We start from the raw sequence: 22,392 nt of genomic DNA, 5'->3' as shown, positions 1-22,392 counted from the left end.
TGGCAGTAACCTTGGTACAACTCGAAGGATAATAACTGAGTGGAAAAGATAAGTATGCAGCAAACCAAAAAGGCACTTCCATTATTGCCACCACTATACCAACTATTGTGTAAAGTGTGTATGTAATTCGTATGCATGCCTGGCCCACACTCATCCCGGCTAGTGTCAGTGGATGCATGGGCCAAGCTTTTCTTCACCAGCCCCACAAATGATTCCAAATAATAAAAAGTAATTTATAAAACCCAGTAAACCAAGTAAAGTATGCAGTCTTTGCTGGCCATACGTTGTACAATTATTAAATTTCTGTAGGATTTACCCTCAATCATGCAGTGCAAGGGCCTTCCTGATGGCATTCAAGTCCCCCCGCCTCCCTCTTCCGGACAGTAGTAAAAAACCTCTACAACTTGAACAACCATAGACTCATCCGGTATACACATAGCACTGGCTGCATCAATAGAATCAAATCATTAGAAGCTTCCATATTTGTATATGGTTTCTGTTAAAAATGGGAGAGATATTTCAAAATATTTTTTTTTCCAGAGCAGGGAGGGGGGGGGGGGAGTGGGAGGTTGCAATGGACCAGTTTAGTAAGGTTTAAAAAAGAAGGCTACCATATAAGCGTGATTTGTTATGGAAGTATACTGGTACTTCAGCAGCTATAAGACTCTAGTTGCAGTTAAAGCCCAGAAAGGGTTAACACTTTAGCAGCAATGGGAGGTTTAGTGTGTGTTTGAAGTAAGTTTGTGTGTTAATGAAGCTGCTGTCTGATATTTAACAGTGCTCAATCCACAAGCAGCAGATGGGAGCTGGGGGAGCCATTGAGTGCTGGGGAGAGACAGTTCAAACCCATACACAACAACTTTAGCACCTTTCTCAAGGCTCCCAGCGGGAAACAATGGCTATTGATTGAGATAGATTAAAGCTGCCATGAAATTGGTTTCCTGGGGCTGTGAGAGAAGTGAAGATGGGGAAGCTGTATTGTAATGGTACAAAACTTCAGACTGCATTGTATCAGGAGGCAAAGTACCTGTGTGAATTGGAGGGAGGATGCATATTTATGTCTATTAACCTTTCCTATTGCATAACCTGTCTGTAGGAATGAAAACGTTAAGTGGATACCGTGCTTTTCAATCAGGATAAATGAAATGTAGAGTTTTTTTTTTTTATTTGCCCTTTAAAAACCATCAGCAATGGCAGCTTCCATATTTCTACCCCAAAACAGTTTCTTAGATCTCTAAAGCTGGCCATCCAACAATCCAATTGTATGGAATCTGTATAATAGCTTTATCAAGATTGTAATATGAAGACATATCTAAACAATCAATTAAATTTGCATTCAAACAAACAAGGCCCTTGCACTACAGTTGACGGTAGACGCAAAGGAGATCGTACAAATAAAGTGTATGGCCAGGTTTTTTTTTTTTAACATTTTTTTTTTTAACATTTTTTTTTTTAATTGATAGAGCTTCACCAAAAAAAGCAAGAGGTAATCATGATACATAGACAAATTGTAATACACCCAACCAAAATGTACAAAGATATATAGTGGGTAAGTAGTAACTACAAACCAAGAGTTCAATACTTTGTGATTTATCTATTTATTAAGGCTTTTCAGAACATACAGGACAAAGAGTATTCGTATACAATACAACCAAGTATACAACAGAACGGGCATGAAAATTTAAGTACAGTAGTACAGCACATATCCAGTCATTCCAAATAGCACATTAAAGTCATGAAAAGGATATTCAACATCATACAGTACATGTAAGAAACCACAAAGTTTTATTTAATATGCGGTAGTCCAGAACTGTATCAAAAACAAAAAGGTAAACGAGGGGAGACCCCATTTTAAAAAAATTTATTCTGAGAAGTGTGGGCTTAATCGGGCAGACGTCACGTTGATCGATGAGGAGGAAGAAGAATAGAGATATAGAAGGCAAGGGGAAGCAAAGAAGAAGAAGAAAAAAAAAAAAAAAAAGTGTGTGTGTGTGGGGGGGGGGGGGGGGGTGTACATGGAGATCCAGGGAGTAGCCAAACACTCAAGCCCCGTATGACATGAAGGAGGTAAAATTAGAGGAATAACAAAAATGGGACCATACTATCTAGGTGCCGTATGGCAGTTAAAGAGATTTAGGGGAAAGGTGTCTATTTCCATTTATAGATTCCTCATCTGCAACCTGACTCTACTCCATACACTCTGCCTGTGACAAAAAGATTACATTCTGGGTGGACGGGGTCTTTACAATTTGCTGCAATACTATGCTACAGCCAGAGTTGTATAAAGTACTCAAAACCCATACTTGAGTAAAAGTACAAGTGCTCGATCAAAAAGTGACTTGTGTAGAAGTGGAAGTGCTCGATCAAAAAGTGACTTGAGTAGAAGTACTAAAGTATTCAACATTTTTTGTACTTAAGTGTTGCAAGTAGGTTTTTTTAGATTTTGCTACTCAAGTACTGAAATTAAAAGTACCAGTAGTTTTGAAAAAAAAAATTGCTACTCAAGTACTGAAAGTAAAAGTACAAGTACTGTGTTATGTAGTTATTAAAGAAAGAAGTCAAAAGTTTGAACATCATATTGTTTTTTTATTATTTCAAATGCAGCTTTTATTTATACATACAGTAGCGTTTATTTCCGTATGCGCTGATAATACACATGTTTTGAGCTTCATGAAACCTGCCATCTACTGTTCTGGCAGTGGTAATTTTTATAATTGTAACGAGTAACTATGCAGCACAAAAAAAAAATATCGGAGTAGAAGTATTGAAATCATTGAAAAAATGTAGTTTAGTAAAAGTAGGAGAAAAAAATTATACTCCAGGAAAGTACAGATACCGCCTTTCGGTACTTAAGTACAGTAGTGAAGTAGTTCTACTTAGTTACTATACATCTCTGGCTACAGCTATATCATATTTACTAACCCTAATCATTGTTTGCATTTTCTAATCATTAGTAAAGTCTAACCAATCTTCATCTTTGACTGCAAGGAGGAGAAAATTTGATGGAGCAGAGTGGAAATTATTCTCAAACATATTCATTTTTAACAGTATGTGTTTTTTGTTCCGGAAAGGTTAAAGTGTTACTAAACCTGAAAATGTTTTTTACCTTAATGCATTGTTTGCATTAGGGTAAAAAAAAACATGTTCAATTTCCTTGTGCCCCCCTTCCCCTGTGTGAAGAGTAAGAGAGGGGAGAATAGATCAGCTCTGTGCACAGCTGCATCTATTCTCCCCTTACTGTCTTTTCACACATCATTCGAGAAGCAGCAGGAGCAATTGGCTCTTGCTGCTGTCAATCAAATGAGGTGAGAAAGTGGGGGTGGACCTAAGTCCCACTGTGCAAGTCTATGAAGCGTGGCTCCATAGACACACAGGTTGGGAGCATGACCACGCTTCTCCCCATAGCAAGCCGCTGGCTATGGTGGAGGTAAGAAGAGGAGGAGCCAAGATCACCGCCGGGGATCCCAGAATAGGAGGATCGGGGCCACTCTCTGCAATACCACTGCACAGAGAAGGTAAGTATAACATGTTTGTTATTTTAATTTAAAAAAAATTATGACTTTAGTAAAAATTCATTCCAAAATCGAATGATAAAACAAATTACAGTACTTTTTGAACATTTGTCAAGTCATTGAATGTACAAATGTTTGTCTTTATACTAAAGCTGGCCATACACTAGTAGTTTTTTTGAACAAATACAGCAACTCAAGGTCCTGGGCCATTGCCTTGTGCAGTATTCCAATCAGGAATGGCTAATGAGGAAGACACCTCTATGTGACTTGCCCCCCTCCCCCACTGATCCTTTTCCTATCTGAATACAGCATTTTATGTACACCACAACTGCTCTATAGAAGGTTCTGTTAAATTACTGGAGATTTTGCCTTTTGTGTAGACACTTCTAGCAGGATAGTGAGATAACCCATAATAATGAAAAACGATTGATGCTGGGTTTCTGTGACTTACCGCACTCTTATTAATCCTTATATGGGAGTTTTTTTTTTTTTTGACTGTGACAAAATACCTAGTAAATAAATGACTCACGAAAATTGTATACTGACCATTTCCTTTTCTGTAAGGCTTCTTGCACAATGACACAATGACAATGACTGTTAAACTGGCCATAAACTAGTAGCTTTTTTAGAAAATATTCGTCCAAAAGTTTGCAGTACATTTGATGCCTTGACAAATGCCACACTTCAAAATGTTATTTGCTTCTAACCTTTGATTTTGGAGTGAATGGACTTTCCTTATCAAACTGTTAGAGCGAAATGGTATATTCTGCTCCTTAGAAATTTCTCATTCCTGTGACCCAAAATGAACATTGATTTGACCCCACTAACCATTAGAAAACTGAGCGTTCTTAAAAACATTAAAAAACCCTACTAGTGTGGGGACAACTTCAAAAAGTGTATTATATTATATATATATATACACACACACACATATACATACATACACATACACACAGTATCTTACAAAAGTGAATACACCCCTCACATTTTATTATATCTTTTCATGTGACAAGACTGAAGAAATTACACTTTGCTACAATGTAAAGTAGTGAGTGTACAGCTTGCATAACAGTGTCAATTTGCTGTCCCCTCAAAAGCCATTAATGTCTAAGCCACTGGCAACAAAGTTGAGTACACCCCTAAGTGACAATGTCCAAAGTCCAAATTGGGCCCAATTAGCCATTTTCAGGTGTGAATGGGGAGTAGGTGTGTTAAATTTGGTGTTATCACTCTCACTCTCCAATACTGGTCACTGGAAGTTCAACATGGCACCTCATGGTAAAAATCTGAGGATCTGAAAAAAAGAATTGTTGCCCTACATAAAGATGGCCTAGGCTATAAGAAGAGTGCCAAGACCCTTAAACTGAGCTGCAGCACGATGGCCAGGACCATACAGCGGTTTAACAGGACAGGTTCCACTAAGAACAGGCCTTGCCATGGTCGACCAAAGAAGTTGAGTGCACGGGGTCAGCGTCATATCCAGAGGTTGTCTCTGGGAAATAGACGTATGAGTGGTGCTGCCAGCATTGCTGCAGAGGTTGGAGGGCCGGGGGGGGGGGGGGGTCAGCCTGTCAGTTTTCAGACTGAATGAAATTGGTCTGCATAGCTGTCATCCCAGAAGGAAGCCTCTTCTAAAGATTATGCACAAGGAAGCCCACAAACAGTTTGCTGAAGACAAGCAGACTAAAGACATGGATTACTGGAACCATGTCCTGTGGTCTGATGAGACCAAGATAAACTTATTTGGTTCAGATGGTGTCAAGCGTGTGTGGCGGCAACCAGGTGAGAAGTACAAACACAAGTGTGTCTTCCATACAGTCAAGCATGGTGGTGGGAGTGTCATGGTCTGGGGCTGCATGAGTGCTGCCGGCACTGGGGAGCTACAGTTCATTGAGGCAACCATGAATGCCAACATGTACTGTGACATACTGAAGCAGGGCATGATCTCCTCCCTTGGGAGACTGGTCCGCAGGACAGAATTCCAACATGATAATGACCCCAAACACACCTCAAAGACAACCACTGCCTTACTAAAGAAGCTGAAGGTAAAGGTGATGGACTGGTCAAGCATGTCTCCAGACCTAAACCCTATTGAGCATCTGTGGGGCATCCTCAAACCGAAGGTGGAGAAGAGCAAGGTCTCTAACATCCACCAGCTTTGTGATGTCGTCAAGGAGTGGAAGAGGACTCCAGTGGCAACCTGTGATGCTCTGGTGAACTCCATGCCCAAGAGGGTTAAGGCAGTGCTGGAGAATAATGGTGGCCACACAAAATATTGACACTTTTGGCCCAATTTGGACATTTTTACTTAGGGGTGTACTCACTTTTGTTGCCAGCAGTTTAGACAATAATGACTGTGTGTTGAGTTATTTTGAGGGGACAGCAAATTTACACTGTTATACAAGCTGTACACTCATTACTTTACATTGTAGCAAAGTGTAATTTCTTCAGTGTTGTCACATGAAAAAATATAATAAAATATTTACAAAAATGTGAGGGGTGTACTCAATTTTGTGAGAATATATATATATATATATATATATATATATATATATATATATATATATATATATATATATATATATATACACACATACACACACATACATACACATATATATGTAAATTGAGAAGATTTTTTGCCCAAGTAGGGTACTCTATTTGTGTGCTATGAAACATTTATGCAAATATTTTGTTAACAATGAATGAATGAATGAATGAATGAATGAATGAATGAATGTGGTGCAATGCCTTCAATATAAATCTACAGTTCACATTCATATAGCAGAAAAATCTTTATTGTAAAACAATAACTAAATAAAAAAAAAAAAACTAGCTCAGTATGGATGTACCATTTGATAAAAATGTATGCCTCATGCACATTGGCACCTGGACCCGTACAACATAAAATTTAGACATATCCCTGCCAAGGAGTCACAGGTACTGCATACAGCTGCACATGAAAATCAATGACTGTACATAGGTTTGCACCAGGGCCATCTTCGTTCAGAGGCATGTGTTTGTACTCATAGGTGTGTTTACGCAAGTATGGTCGTTGGTTTACATGGATGGCTGTTTTCAGCACCTGTGGCTCCAGGGCTGGTAAATACACCCAAATTGTATGTTGTATGGCCCCACATGCCTGTGTACATGAGGCCTTGAAACAAGAACATAGACGTGTCGAAAACCGAATGTTGTGTCGAACGAAAAATGGCACATACAATTGTGCCATAATTTGTTTAGTTTATCTAAAAACAATCCAGCATGTTGAATCAGGCACTTTCGATTGCGACATGAATATCGAGTGTTGCAGATGGCACAATAATGATGCTAAAACTGAACAACCCGATGATCAACAAGAATTTTAATTTGGTTTTCGACTCGCCGGCCATTTGGAAGATCCTCCGGCGTGCTGGACACTGTCCTGATGACCTGGTTGCTTTGGGTCCATTGTGGATTGATATGATTTTAATATTTCTAGTGTTTGTGAGTATATTTCTTCTTATTTCATTTTAATAAACACCATTTGGGTGATGCACAAGGTCGGTGTGCCCTCTTTTTTTTCTTCATATAGACAAATGACGGGAAGGGCGGCGGCTTTCCCATCCTGAATGGACGTCATATAACATCCTGTCACAAAGCGCCGATCGCACCGTTGTAGGACCACGTAGTGGCGTGATCTGTCACCGGCCGTGTCCACGGGACACAGCCAACGCCTGATCAGAATACTAGCTCAGTGCGGGTACTATGTGACCACCGTGACAAATCCCAGCAGGTCATATGACAGTTGTACACAATGGATTGCTTGCTTTTATGCCATCCATTGTGTACAATTGTGTTGCTAGCTGTAATTGGTCAATTTGATCACATGGTACACTCAATCACATCCCATCTGTACCATGTGATTAGCTTTGACCAATCGCAGAAAATCACAATAAAACAGACTGAATGATTCAGTTTCATTCAGTAAAATGCTTGCTTATAGCAATGTAATACACTGCTATAAGCAAACAATGCGGTGAAAAAAAGAAAAAAATGTAAATTTCAGAAATATATATATATTTTTTTGTGTTGTCACCAGTCAGTGTCCCTGATCACACCAGTTATATAATAATGCTATACTGCACTGGTGAAAATATGTAAACAAAACAAAAAAAGAAGAAACAAAAATTGTGGATTTTGGGCTGTCTACTTTCCAAAAAGGGGTAATTTGGTGGGGGTATTTCTTGTACCCTGGCATTTTAGGGCCTCAAGAAATGAGATAGTCTGTTAATATATCAGGATTGATAAATTTACAGATATATAGTGCATCCGGAAAGTATTCATAGCGCTTCACTTTTTTCACATTTTGTTACAGCCTTATTTCAAAATGGATTAAATTCATTATTTTCCTCAAAATTCTAGAAACAATACCCCATAATGACAACGTGAAACAAATTTGTTGGAAATCTTTGCAAATTTAATAAAAATAAGGAAACTAAAAAAAATACATGTACATAAGTATTAATACAGCCTTTGCCATGACATTCGAAATTGAGCTCAGGTGCATCCTTTTTCCACTGATTATCCTTGAGATGTTTCTACAACTTGATTGGAGTCCACCTGCGGTAAATTCAGTTGATTGGACATTATTTGGAAAGGCACGCCTGTCTATATAAGGTCCCACAGTTAACAGTGCATGTCAGAGCTCAAACCAAGCCACGAAGTCCAAGGAAGTTTCTGTAGACCTCCAAGACAGAATTGTATTGAGGCACAGATCTGGGTAATGTACAGAAAAATTTCTGCAGCATTGAAGGTCCCAATGAGCACAGTGGCCTCCATCATCCGTAAATGGAAAAAGTTTTGAACCACCAGGACACTTCCTAGAGCAGGCCGCCTGGCCAAACTGACCAATCAGGGAAGAAGGGCCTTAGTTAGGGAGGTGAACAAGAACCCAATGGTCACTCTGACAGAGCTCCAGTGTTTCTCTGTGGAGAGAGGAGAACCTTCCTGAAGAACAACAATGTCTGTCAGCACTCCACTAATCAGGCCTGTATGGTAGAGTGGCCAGACGGAAGCCCCTCAGTAAAAGGCACATGACAGCGCATCACCTGGCCAATACCATTCCTACAGTGAAGCATGGTGGTGGCAGCATTATGCTGTGGGGATGTTTTTCAGCGGCAAGAACTGGGAGACTAGTCAGGATTGAGGGAAAGATGAATTCAGCAATGTACAGAGACATCCTTGATGAAAATCTGTTCCAGAGTGCTCTGGACCTCAGACTGGGGTGAAGGTTCATCTTCCAACAGGACAACAACTCTAAGCACACAGCCAAGATAACAAACAGGTGCCTACGGGACAACTCTGAATGTCCTTGAGTGGCCCAGCCAGAGCTTAGACTTGAAACCGATTGAACACCTTTGGAGAGATCTGAAAATTGCTGTGCACAGATGCTTCCCATCCAACCTGATGAAGCTTGAGAGATCCTACAAAGAAGAATAAGGCCCCTTTCACACATACGGTCCATTTGTTGGTTTTCCATCCATCCGTTGACGGATGAAAAATGGACATCAATGCATCTCTATGTAAAAACGGATGATAACAGATGATCATCCGTTAACATCTGTTTTCATCCGTATCCGTCAATGTTTTTTGGAACGGATGAATGCTCTATTTTTCATCCGTCAAAAAACTGATCGGACGAAAAACGGATGTAAACGGACAAACGGTCCGTTTTTTTATCCATTTTTGCATTGGTAGTGGATGTAAAAAAAAACGGATGAAAAAATGGATGAAAAAAATGATACATTTTGACGTAACTGAACTGATGAACTGAACGGACTGTATGTGTGAAAGGGGCCTAAGAGAAACTGCCCATAAATAGGTGTGCCAAGCTTGTTTCATCATACTCAAAAAGACGTGAGGCTGTAATTGGTGCCAAAAGGTGCTTCAACAAAGTATTGAGCAAAGGCTGTGAATTCTTATGTACATGTAGTCTTTTATTTTTAATAAATTTGCAAAGATTTTAACAAACTTCTTTCATGTTATCATTATGGGGAATTATTTGTAGAATTTTGAGGAAAATAATTAATTTAATCCATTTCGGAAGAAGGCTGTAACATAACAAAATGTGGAAAAAGTGAAGCGCTGTGAATACTTTTCAGTTGCACGGTTTGTGAACTCTAGAACTCACAGACTAAATAATATACACTGATTTGGGTTATTTTCACCAAACAAATGTAGCAGAATACATTTTGGGATAAATTTATTAAGAGTATTTATTTGCAAAATTTTATAACAGAAACTAAGAAAAACATGTTTATTTAGGGAAAAAAATAAATAAAACAGTAGTGATTAAAATACAAGTATGAACAAAATGATAAAAATGTCGTTTGCATACAGTGTAGCATGACTGAGTAATAATCATTTAAAGTGTGACAACGTAGAAAGCTCAAAATTGGCCTGTGCAAGAAGGGGGTAAAAGTGCCCAGTATTGAAGTGCTTAAAGCGCTGATGAGCAGGGCCCTCCTTAACCACTTTACCCCCAGCCACTCTGGCTCGTTCCCGTCCAGCGACGTAGACCTATGTCGCTGGACTCCTCCCCCTGTAGGCGGCGCTCGCGCTCCGCCGGAGGCGCGCTTCCGCTGTTTTCAGTCACAGCGGGAGTCGGGCCAGGGGAGGAGCAGCAGCGATCGCCGCTGCTCTGCCCCGATCGTCGGGGAATCGAGTGTGTAAACAGAGCGGGCGGATCTCCTAAGTGACAGGGACTGACAGATCGGACTGTTCAGCATAGCTGAACATCCGATCTGTCCTTCTGTCACCTCCCCCCCCACACGTCAGTAAGCACCAGGCATACATTAACCCCTCCCTCTCCAATAAAATTAACCCCTTCACTGCCAGTGTCATTTTTACAGTAACAGTGCATATATATAGCACTGATTACTGTAGAAATGTCACTGGTACCCCCAAAAGTGTCAAAAATGTCAGTCAATGGTCCGATCTGTCCGCCGCAATGTCACAGTCCCAAAAAAAAAAAAAAAAAAAAAAAAAATCGCAGATCGCCGCCATTACGCGTTAAAAAAACACCAAAAATGACAAAAATCTTTTCCGTAGTTAGTAAACGCGATAACTTTTGCGCAAACCAATCAAAATACGCTTATTGTGATTTTTTTTTACCAAACATAGGTAGCAGAAAACAAATTGGCCAAAATTTTTTAAAAAATTAGATTTTTACATTTTTGGGGGGGGGGGGGATTTCATATAAAAAAAATGTTAAAAATATTGTTTTTTTCAAATTAAACGCACTTTTTTTGTTTATAGCGCAAAAGTAAAAATTGCACAGGTGATCAAATACCACCAAAAGAAAGCTCTGTTTGTGGGAAAAAAAGGACGTAAATTTCGTTTGGGTACGGCGTCGCACGACCGCGCAATTGTCAGTTAAAGTCGCACAGCGCCGAATCGCAAAAAGTGGCCTGGGCGTAAGACAGCAAAATCCTCCGGGGGTAAAGTGGTTAACCTCTTGTGTTAAAGTGTACTGTAAGTTTACGGTCTCCCTTTATTTCGTAAAGTGCTGTAAAACTGCTGGTGCTATACAAATCCAAAATATTAATAAAACATAAGAAAAAAAAAGGGAACACCACCCTATGTTTTTATAAAAACATGTCTTTATGGGTTGTAAACTACCAATAAATTATTTATTCAATATAAGTACCCAGAGCAAAACCCGCAAAAGTCACAAGAATCTATTGATCTTTCTCTAGGACAAAATATATATTTTATTATGCTTTGGAAAAAATTGAAGCAGAATCACGGAAGCCAGTCCTTGGGTATATACTACCATCTATATTAGAATAAGCCAGACTTAAAGAGGAATTTAGGCAGCTCTTGTTTTTGAAGGCACCCCTTCCCCCCGATGCCATTATGCATAAAGGCTCTGCCCTGGCAGAGACATGTCTCATAACATCACATCTGCACGTAGGTGCAGGATATTGCCCATGCATGCACAAAGACAGCAGAGTATTGGGACTCCTGTTATACCTGCCTTTGCTCATGTATGTGTGCACAGATGTACAGGGAAACCAATGTGTGCACAGATATGCTGCAGGGCTGTCAAGACCCGAAGCCCTGCGGCACAGAATCTTAGTACACACGCCTTTCTCGTAAGAAATGCAAAAGTATGATATACAGCAGAATAAATCTTTAAAACAAGTAGGATGTTGGTCCCCTTTAAAACATAAATAAATACATTTCGATGGTATGAATTTTTCTCCAAGGAAAGCAATCATCATAATAGAGGTCTGTCCACAGGCTCAAACTTTATTCTGGGTGTGGCTACTGAAAAAAGCCCAGATTACTTGACTGTGTAAGGCAGGCTAATTCAAACCTGACAAGCGTTTAAGCAAGAAGGAACCCACTATACACTTGTCAATTGCACATGGATAAATGTTGCTCTAGACTAGAGTGTCTTTTTTTTGTGAATCAAAAATGAGTTTTATTGAAAGAATAAAATACAGTACTAAAAAACAACGCCAACACAATATTGCCAAGACAGTTCTACAGGGATAATAAACAGTTAGACAGTTCTGTACGTAACCATGAATAAACACAGCGCTGAAAAGGGTGATATAGAATATCTGTGTATATAACCAAACTATTACCACCTCAATCGGACTATTCTGGGACATGACCTCTTCCCTTCGCTTCCAGTCGAAAGTTTATGCTTGTATTCACAGGTTAAGGGATTTAGGCTTAACCTATGAGTAGTCTGTCCATTACTAATTCTAGTGGACCCCATAAGTTATCAAATTTATGGGGGCGACTCCTATGTTGGTAGATATATTTCTCTAATCTGAGGGTTTCTCCCATACATTGTAGCCATTCCTTGTAAGAGGGAGGCTCGTTACATCCCCAATACCGAAGTAGCAGCTTGAAATAGTGCTCTGGCAACTGCCTCTCAAGTAAGAGTTGGCAATTGTGGCAGGGCTTAGGTTACAAAAGGTATGAAGTTCTGAAACAACCTATTAATAGTATTTAGTACTGCCTCCCAGTAGGGGTGTAGTTTGGGGCATCTCCAAGTTAAATGGATCAGGTCCCTGTGGTCCCTTGTACACTTACTACACATAGGGGAGTCTAGAATGCCCATGATGTGCAGTCTGACTGGGGTGAAATGTGCCCTTAGAAGTAGGTACAGCTGCACAAGCCTCTGTTTCACATTCAGTGAACATTGGGGCACTGCCTGTAGTGTTTCTTCCCATTGGTCAATTATAAAAGGGGCCCAAATCTCTCTCCCACTTCTCACCTACCCTCAAGGGAAATGCAGTTATAAAGTCATTAAGCAGCATGGCATAGTATCTAGATATTAATCCTTTTGTAGATACAGTTTCAGCCATCATGTTGAACACTGGAGTATGAGACTGCTGCCATTCCACAGTGGAACCTTGCGCCGTCTACAGCATGCTTGAGCTGAATATAATAAAAGAGCATGGAGCTAGGTAAACGGAAATTCATACTTAATTCCTCAAGTGAATAAAGGGCTCCATTCTTAAAAATATGGTGTAGATGCGTTATTCCCCATTTACGCCATTGCGGGGCTTGTTGTATCTTAGCCAGCTCAGGAAATTGATTATTATGCCATATAGGGCTGTAGCGGGTCAAACCAGTGACTTGTTGGAGCTGCTTGGCCTTATTCCACACTTTCTGAATGAGGGTATAAGTGGGCATAAGGCGGTTGGATATAGCGAAGGCCCTGGCCTCCAATCCAGTAGGTACATCAGCCGCTTTAGTCATGTATAGCAAAACATAAGTGGAGGAATCTGGATCTAGCTGATGTTCCCTCGAAGTGGCGGACACCAGACCTCTGCACAGGTGCTGTAACTGAGCAGTCAAGTAGTACAGCCAGGGATTGGGCATGGCCAAACTGCCTGCCTCCTTAGGTCTTTAGAGATGTTCTAGTCTCACCCTAGGAGCCTTATTGTGCCACAATAGTTGTCAAAAAAAAATAGAGTTCAGCTCTTGTAAGATACTGAGTGAAATCATTACAGGTGTATTGTGTAAAAAGTATAATAACTGGGGCATAAAAACCATTTTCACTAGATTTACCTTGCCAGCTAGTAACAACCAAAGTCTGTTCCAAATTTTGATTTTGTCTCTAAAGCAGCTACATTCAGGCAACAGAAATCACTTAGTTGTGGGGTGTTCTGTATAAGCAAGTATTTGCTATTGTGTCTAAATATGAAAAAGTCATGTGTATTCTTCCTGGAATCTTGGTGGGTTTTGTGCATTTCTTCCAGATCTGTGCAAAAATCCAGTATGAAGCTTCTTGTATTACAGACCGCTGTTCTCTCGGTTTGTGTAGGCGGTGACTGGTCTTGTATCCACCCACTCCTAAAGTTTTCTGCAGGCAGCCTGTAGTGGGTGGAGCCGCTGGGAGCCTCCCATAGTTTTGTTCCCTACACAGGCTATGTGCAGCACAGTGATGTCACTGCTTCTTTTAGAAGGTATTATCTGGATTTGCAAAGGCATTTAATGCACACAAAGTGGATTTATATCTATTGTTGCCACTAAGAAAAATATTGAAAGTTATTGTGCCTGGAAATTAGCTTTAAAAATGCTCTGTGGCAGATAATCTCCCAAAAGAGTAAAATATATAACATCCATATTCAGAATATTAGTAAAACACTGCATTATTCTATATAATATATACAGCGGGTAAAATAAGTATTGCACAGGTCAGCATTTTTCTAGGTAAATATATTTCTGAAGGTGCTATTGACATTAAATTTTCACCACGTCGGTAACAACCCATGCAATCCATACATACGATATTGGCTGATATTTTTGTACATTGTACAATTTTGAGAAATCAACACAAATTTCGACACAAATCTGTTACTGAACATGTTAATCTTTATTTATTAACATTTTAAACATCAAGGGCTCGTTCTTCACACCTTAACTGCATGAAAACTGATAGGAAAACTTCACTTGCAGGAAAACTTCACTTGCAGGAAAACTTCACTTGCAGGGACATCAGTTTCACATCATCTGATTGTGCATTAATGCATAATAAACTGCTGCAGTAGTGCACTCACTCACTGCAATAATTTTAAATCACTACTGCAGTGCAGTCAGTGCAAAACTGCTAGAAAAAAAAAGCTAGACAACAGCAAGACAGTGGATTGGAGTTGGCCTGGAGTCTGTGGACTACTGCTGCAGTAGTGCACTCACTGTAATGATTTACTGCAGTCAGTGCAAAACTGCTAGAAAAAGCTAGGCAACAGCTAGACAGTGGATTGGACTAGAGTCAGTGAACTACCGCTGCAGTAGGGCACTCACTGCAACTACTGTAGTCAGTGCAAAACCGCTAGAAAAAAAGCTAGACAAAAGCTAGATAGTGGATTGGAGTGGACACTACCACTACTACACTTTTCAATACTCCCAGTTAAGAAGAACAATATCATACTGCAGAAAGCAGAACATTTCAGCATGTCCATGGTCACCTGTTAAACAGCTTATGTTATGTTCATATAATGCTGCCACTTCATTAGGAGAGGAGGACAGAGGAGCAGAGAGAGAGAGGTATCTTCTAGCATGGGAAGCATGACTTTTGTAGCGTGCCTCATTTTCTTTCCACCACTGAAGAGGATGACTTCTTCTGTCAATTACTGGTTCCTTCAAATAGAGATGAAGTTCATCATCCAGGCTCATTGCAGATTCAGAAGAAATTGAATCCTCCGCATGATGCCCCAAGAAAACACTGAAAATGTCCTGATCAATTCAACCACGATGAAGATTCTCTTCTGTTCGTTGACGTATTTTTGGACATTTTTCTGTTTTTGCAGCATGCTGCTCTTTCATATTATAAAAAGGGTGTTCTGAACTTGTCTTTTTGGCAGGAACCTCCTGCACCTCCTGTTTAATAGCTTCTGTCAGCCATTGTTTTGCCTTAGCCAATACATCATCATAAGAGAAAGCATTGTTCTTCTATCGAGGATTCTAAAGACTTGCAAGCACAACATTTTTAATCTCTTCATGCTTCTCAAAACAGATATCAATCAAAGCTCATTGGCTTGACAGACCATCATTTGAAAGTTGGAGGGTGTTGTGTGCCATGACACTGATGTCTGACATATCAGCAAGCTTCATTCCTTTCCGGATGTTTGCTATACTGTCTCGAAGTAGCACAAGCATCACTCGATCTTTGTTGATTCCCCACTCTTCAAGCATGCCTAGAAACATTTCTCTACTGTACTCAGTGTGGGATCCTTGCATCACTTTTGTATTCAACACCAATTGCCTTTTTGTCAATCCGCTGTCAATGAAGTGTATGTAAGAATCATTAGTGACTCTGACTCTATTTGGCCTGACCAGCAGTCAGTCGTGAATGAGAGTGAGTTGCCAGCATTCTCTGGTTGCAGAATAGGCTTTACTTTGCCAACGACCTTTTGGTGAATCTTTCCCAGCATTTCGGTTCAATAATACTTCTCACTCTTCAGTGTGTAGCTTGGCTCAAGTATGGACATCAACCGCTTAAATCCTGAGTCAGACACCATTGTAAATGGCTGGTTATCAGTGACAATCATCTCTGAAATTACTCTGTCCAGCAGTTGGGATCTTCCATCTGAATCTAGACAGTGACATGTTTTTTTTCAGAAACATATCTGTTATTGTTGCCTGGGATAGTGGAGGAGGTATTTCAAAATCACATTGATATTCATTTTGTTTTTTCTGTGCTGCATGATAAAATGGATTATGATGAACTCTTGGATGGGCCCAAAGATTTGACGTATTTTTGTTTTTTGCAGTTACTGATCCCATGCTTATATTGTTTGTGCATGTGTTGCACACTGCTGCTTTTCCTGGAGAAGATTGAGACGATAAACCAGACCACACTTTTACTTTTTCTCTCCTCATCCATCTCCATTGCAATTTGAAAAAGACAAAATAGTTTAAAAAAAAAAAAAATGGCTTGCTGCCACCCTGTTGTGGTGTTGGTGGCTGAAGCCTGGCAGTGTGGATGGCTTGCCGGCACCCTGTTGTGGGTCGGTGGCTGATGCCTGGCAGTGTGGGTGGCTTGCTTGCTGGCATCCTGTTTTGGGGTGGCTGGCTGCTGTCACCCTGTTGCGGGTCGGTGGCTGATGCCTGGCAGTTTGGGTGGCTGGCTGGCACTCTGTTGTGGGTCGGTGGCTGACACCTTGCAGTGTGGGTGGCATTCTGAGTTGCTGGCTGACGCCTGGCAGTGTGGGTGGCTTGCTTGCTGGCATCCTGTTGTGGGGTGGCTGGCTGCTGTCACCCTGTTGCGGGTCGGTGGTTGACACCTGGCAATTTGGGTGGCTGGCTGGCACCCTGCTGTGGGTCGGTGGCTGATGCCTGGCAGTGTGGCTGGCTTGCTGGAACACTGTGGTGGGTGGCTGGCTTGTTGTCACCCTGTTGTGGGTGGCTGGCTTTGTGTCACCCTGTTGTGGGTGGCTGGCTTGCTGGAACACTGTGGTGGCTGGCTGGCTTGCTGGAACACTGTGGTGGCTGGCTGGCTTGCTGAAACACTGTGGTGGGTGGCTGGTTTGGTGTCCCCCTGTTGTAGGTGGCTGGCTGGCTTGGTGTCACCCTGTTGTGGGTGGCTGGCTTGGTATCATCCTGTTGTGGGTGGCTGGCTTGCTGGAACACTGTGGTGGGTGGCTGGCTGGGTGTCACCCTGTTTTGGGTGGCTGGCTTGCTGGAACACTGTGGTGGGTGGCTGGCTGGCTTGGCGTCACCCTGTTTTGGGTGGATGACTTGCTGGAACACTATGGTGGGTGGCTGGCTTGGTGTCACCCTGTTGTAGGTGGCTGGCTGGCTTGGTGTCACCCTGTTGTGGCTGGCTGGAACACTGTGGTGGGTGGCTGGCTGGCTTGCTGGAACACTGTGGTGGGTGGCTGGCTTGGTGTCACCCTGTTGTAGGTGGCTGGCTGGCTTGTTGTCACCCTGTTTTGGGTGGCTGGCTTGCTGGAACACTGTGGTGGGTGGCTGGCTTGGTGTCACCCTGTTGTAGGGGGCTGGCTGGCTTGGTGTCACCCTGTTGTGGGTGGCTGGCTTGCTGGAACACTGTGGTGGGTGGCTGGCTTCCTAGAAGACTGTGGTGGGTGGCTGGCTTGGTGTCACCCTGTTTTGGGCGGCTGGCTTGCTGGAACACTGTGGTGGGTGGCTGACTTGGTGTCACCCTGTTGTGGGTGGCTGGCTTGGTGTCACCCTGTTGTGGGTGGCTGGAACACTGTGGTGGGTGGCTGGCTGGCTTGCTGGAACACTGTGGTGGGCGGCTGGCTTGCTGGAACACTGTGGTGGGCGGCTGACTTGGTGCCACCCTGTTGTAGGTGGGTGGCTGGCTTGGTGTCACCCTGTTTTGGGTGGCTGGCTTTCTGGAACACTGTGGTGGGTGGGTGGCTGGCTTGGTGTCACCCTGTTGTAGGTGGCTGGCTGGTTTGGTGTCACCCTGTGGTGGGTGGCTGGTTTGGTGTCACACTGTGGTGGGTGGCTGGCTTGCTGGAACACTGTGGTGGGTGGCTGGCTTGCTGGAACACTGTGGTGGGTGGCTGGCTTGCTGGAACACTGTGGTGGGTGGCTGGCTTGCTGGAACACTGTGGTGGGTGGCTGGCTTGGTGTCACCCTGTTTTGGGTGGCTGGCTTGTTGGAACACTGTGGTGGGTGGCTGGCTTGGTGTCACCCTGTTGTAGGTGGGTGGCTGGCTTGGTGTCACCCTGTTGTGGGTGGCTGACTTGGTGTCACCCTGTTTTGGGTGGCTGGCTTGCTGGAACACTGTGGTGGGTGGCTGGCTTGGGGGTCACCCTGGTTTGGTGTCACTCACCCTGGCCTGTTGTGGGTGGCTGGCTTGCTGGAACACTGTGTGGTCACTATGGCAGGTGGCTGGCTTGGTGTCATCTGGGTGGCTGGTTTGCTGGAACCCTGTTGTGGGGTGGATGGCTGGCTGCTGGTACCCTGTTGTGGGGTGGGTGGCTGGATGCTGGCCTTGCACCCTGTTCTGTTGTGGGCTGGCGGCTGGCACCCTGTGGTGGGTGGCTGAGGCCAGGGCCTGTGGGTGGATGGCTGGCACCGTGACCGGACTGCAGCTGGCTGCACATGAGGCTGTCCGAGGCATGGGAGGCGGTCTTAGAAGGCAAAGAACTTGTGCAGCGCACGGTGAAATGACGTCACAAATGGGCCGCGCAGGCGTGGGAGGCAGTCTTAGAAGACAGAACGTGTGAAGCGCAACATACGCAATGATGTCGCGAAAATATCGGCAATATCAGTAACTTCAGAGGCCGATTCCGATATATCGGGGAAAGTGCATATCGACCCCCGATATATCGGTGTTTTGCTGATAATCGGTCGATCCCTACTATAAAGGTATCACACAAGAAACATTTCCTGATGGGTAAAAGCAATGAGCTCTCTCAAGACCTTCGCAACCTTATTGTTGCAAAACATACTGATGGCATTGATTACAGAACGATTTCTAAACTTCTGAATGTTCCTGTGAGCACTGTTGGGGCCATAATCCGGATGTGGAAAGAACATAATTTCACTATAACCTGGTCATGACCAGGTGCTCCTTGCAAGATTTCTGATAGAGGAGTGAAAAAGAGGAAAAGAATTGAAAAGAATTATCAGAAGAGTTGTCCAAGAGCCCAGAACCACTTGTGGAGAACTTCAGAAAGACCTGGAATTAGCAGGTACAATTGTTTCAAAGAAAACATATGGAAGGCACTCAACTGCCATGGCCTGTTTGCACGCTTACCACACAAGAGTCTATTGCTGAAGAAAAAGCATGTTGAAGCTTGGTTAAAGTTTGCTGCACAACATTTAGACAAGCCTGTGAAATACTGGGAGAATATAATCTGGTCAGATGAGACAAAAATAGAACTCTTTGAATGGCATAATGCACACCATGTTTGGAGGTCAAATGGCACTGCACATCACCCCAAAAACACCATACCAATAGTGAAGTTTGGAGGTGGGAACATCACATGGTGTGGGGCTGTTTTTCAGCATAAGGCACTGGCAAACTTAATATCATTGAAAGAAGGATGAATGGAAAACTGATAAAAATCTGCTGCCATCTACCAGGATGGTGAAGATGAAACGAGGGTGGACATTTCAGCAAGACAATGATCCCAAACAAAAAGCCAAGGAAACTCTCAATTGGTTTCAAAGAAAGAAAAAAAAGTTGCTAGAATGGCCCAGCCAATCATCTGACTTGATTCCAATAGAAAATCTACAAAAATAACTAAAGATCAGAGTTCATAGAAGAGGCCCACTAAAGCTTCTGGATTTTAAAGACTGTGTGAAAGAATGGGCCAAAATCACACCTGAGCAATGCATGCAACTAGTTTCTCCATACAAGAAGCGTCTTGAAGCTATCATTACCAGCAAAGAATTTTGTACAAAGTATTAAATAAACTTCAGTTAACGTGTTTAATGCTTTTTCCCAGGCGTCATTCTGTTTTATTACACATAACTTAATTTCTGAACTCATTTGTTTTGGTTTCTTTGTATGTATGGATTGCATGGGTTGTTAACATGGTAAAATATCATGTCAATACCTTTCTATTTACCTAGAAAAATGGTGACGTTTTCAATACTTCTTATTTTATCCAGTGTATGTACACATATATACACACACTTTTTTAAATTAGAAAGTCCTAGGGCAGGGATGATGAAGTCTATAATCTTTGACCAAAACTCTTGAATATAACAGTCACCATTGCTGCTCTACTGATGTCTAAAAATGTGAGTTCTCTTAACTAAGCAGTTATGACAGTGGTCATAGGACATGTAGACCACTTGCAGTGACAAAGCAATAAAAACCAGATGTTTTAACCCCTCTCTGCTCTATTCAAACTACAAAAAAATTTCCACTTTAGATACATTTAATGATCAAATCTGTCCCTAATAAAATGTAATGTCCCACCATATTATTTGACCTATGCAGATCCAGGTATTGAATTTATCAGCAACAGAGTGATCAAATAACACAGAAACTCTGAACTTCTTGCAACAGCACAGTTGCAGGTAACAAACAGACACACATTTACATTACAAATGGCTCTAATGTAATCACCCCTTCCCCTATCTCTTTATACACACAATGCTAACAGGCAAATGCCAACCATTAAAGTACAACTAAAAGCAGTTTTATTTCTAGTTGGAGATAAATGGAGATGGATAAGAACTACTATTAAGTTTTTATTGCTGTGTCCCCGTTAGGGAGATTTACCCTATGTGTCCTGTTTATCATTAAAAGTATAAGAAATTCCCAAATTTTGGGTTGTCTCCAGAAAAGTAATAGAGGGAAATCTTCCAATGGGGACGCTAGTTCTGGTGACTTGTAGGGTTTTACTCTCACTTCCTGTTTTGGCTATGGAACAGGAAGTGATGGGAAAGCTCCCCAGGAGACACATAGCAAAAAAAAAAAAAAACTGAAAGGGGTTTGACCCTGCCTTACTCGATCCAAAATGAAAAGTTTTACCTATAGTTCTACTGAAAGGTTTCAGTGAGACAGAATGGAAAACTGCCTGTTGTTTAAATACAAATAAGTTATTTCTCTGTCAAGAGTGGATGGAAGGATGTATGAGAACTTTGCTGTGTTCCATTTGGAAGGAGATTTGTATGGTTTCTACAGCCCCTGCCTCTGGGATGTCAACCAACATTTTGTTCACATTAACCATCACTATTAAAGCATATTCATTGATATAAGAACTGATCAGGTTGCAGATTAGTGTAGTGCTAATTATGACCATAATATGGGGATTTAGAAAAGCTTACAAGATTTCTTTCTCAAACTAATTACATGCCACACCCCCTCTGTCTGTCCCCATCGAACATTGGAGGTATAATATTACATAGAACATTCTATTCAGACTGCTGATAGCAATTCACTAACCTGAAACGCAAAACCTGATTACTTCGGTCCACAATCAAAGTGCTTTGATCCAGCCAACCCTACTATTGTTCTGACCACACTCCAAGCCTATCCTTACTTCAGAACATCCCAAGATCCTCTGCATGCAGCCATCATTTTAAAAACTCTGCTCAGGTGAGGTGCCTAGGAACTGCCTTAGCTAATTAAAAGATCACTACAGGGCACTCTTGGAAGAAGCTTTGTTTCTGTATATATATGTCTGGTGCTCTGGACAAAACAGAGCCATATTTATTGTTGCCCATGCCAACCAGTCAGTGGCAGGGTTTCTATTTTCTGAAGTGCATTTTAACTCCTGACTTGGTGCTATGTGGATTGTCATTGTTTTTATTTAGTGTGTGATGCAGCCATTGTCAAACCGAGTTCCTTGAGAAGTTGCTAGGGTTCTTTGAGATGTGGCTGATTCACCTCCTCTCTGATGGTGCCTGCATAAAGCCAGGGTCATTGTTACTTGGCAGAGCTAGCAACATGCCCCCAAATTTCTCTAATGCCTCTTTCACACTTGTGCTACCTAAAAGTCACGCAGTTTTGCAACGATTTTGACTGGACATGAAGCAATGCCTGTGTAATCGTGAGGTCTCTGGACCTCAAAACGCATCAAAGTCAGACCAAAGTAGTGCAGGGACTACTTTGAAGTTGTTGCGACTTCAAGTCGCAACAAATATGAACGGTACTCATTGGAAATCATGGAGTACGACTTGTCATGTGACTTAGCAGTCCCCAAGTCGCAGAACAAGTCGCACAAGTGTGAAAGGGGCCTAAAGGTAGCATTCTAATCAACGCTGTAAGGGCCCTTTCACACGGGCTTTCCGATCAGGTCTGCCTGTCAGACCAAAGTAGTGCAGGGACTACTTTGAAGTCGTTGTGACTTGAAATCACACAGATATGAATGGTACTCATTGGACATCATGGAGTACGACTTGTCATGTGACTTAGCAGTCCCAAGTCGCAGAA

The 22,392-nt window shown here is 42.1% G+C and overlaps 1 protein-coding gene across 1 annotated transcript in view; it reads right to left on the bottom strand.

The window, feature by feature from the left end:
• The window catches only part of LOC309544469 (T-box protein VegT-like), a gene marked incomplete at its 3' end in the record, with an annotated part of 56,132 nt that extends 34,639 nt beyond the window's left edge, over nucleotides 1-21,493 (bottom strand). The window contains exon 1 of the mRNA XM_082243380.1: nucleotides 21,435-21,493. The remainder of the gene's footprint in view (nucleotides 1-21,434) is intronic.
• Nucleotides 21,494-22,392: the final 899 nt, after the last annotated feature.

Source organism: Pelophylax lessonae (assembly GCF_965119305.1).
Source record: "Pelophylax lessonae genome assembly, chromosome: 1".
Classification (NCBI taxonomy): Eukaryota; Metazoa; Chordata; class Amphibia; order Anura; family Ranidae; genus Pelophylax; species Pelophylax lessonae.
The sequence above is the reverse complement of the archived record's forward strand: the minus strand, read 5'-3'. Positions and strand labels throughout refer to the sequence as shown.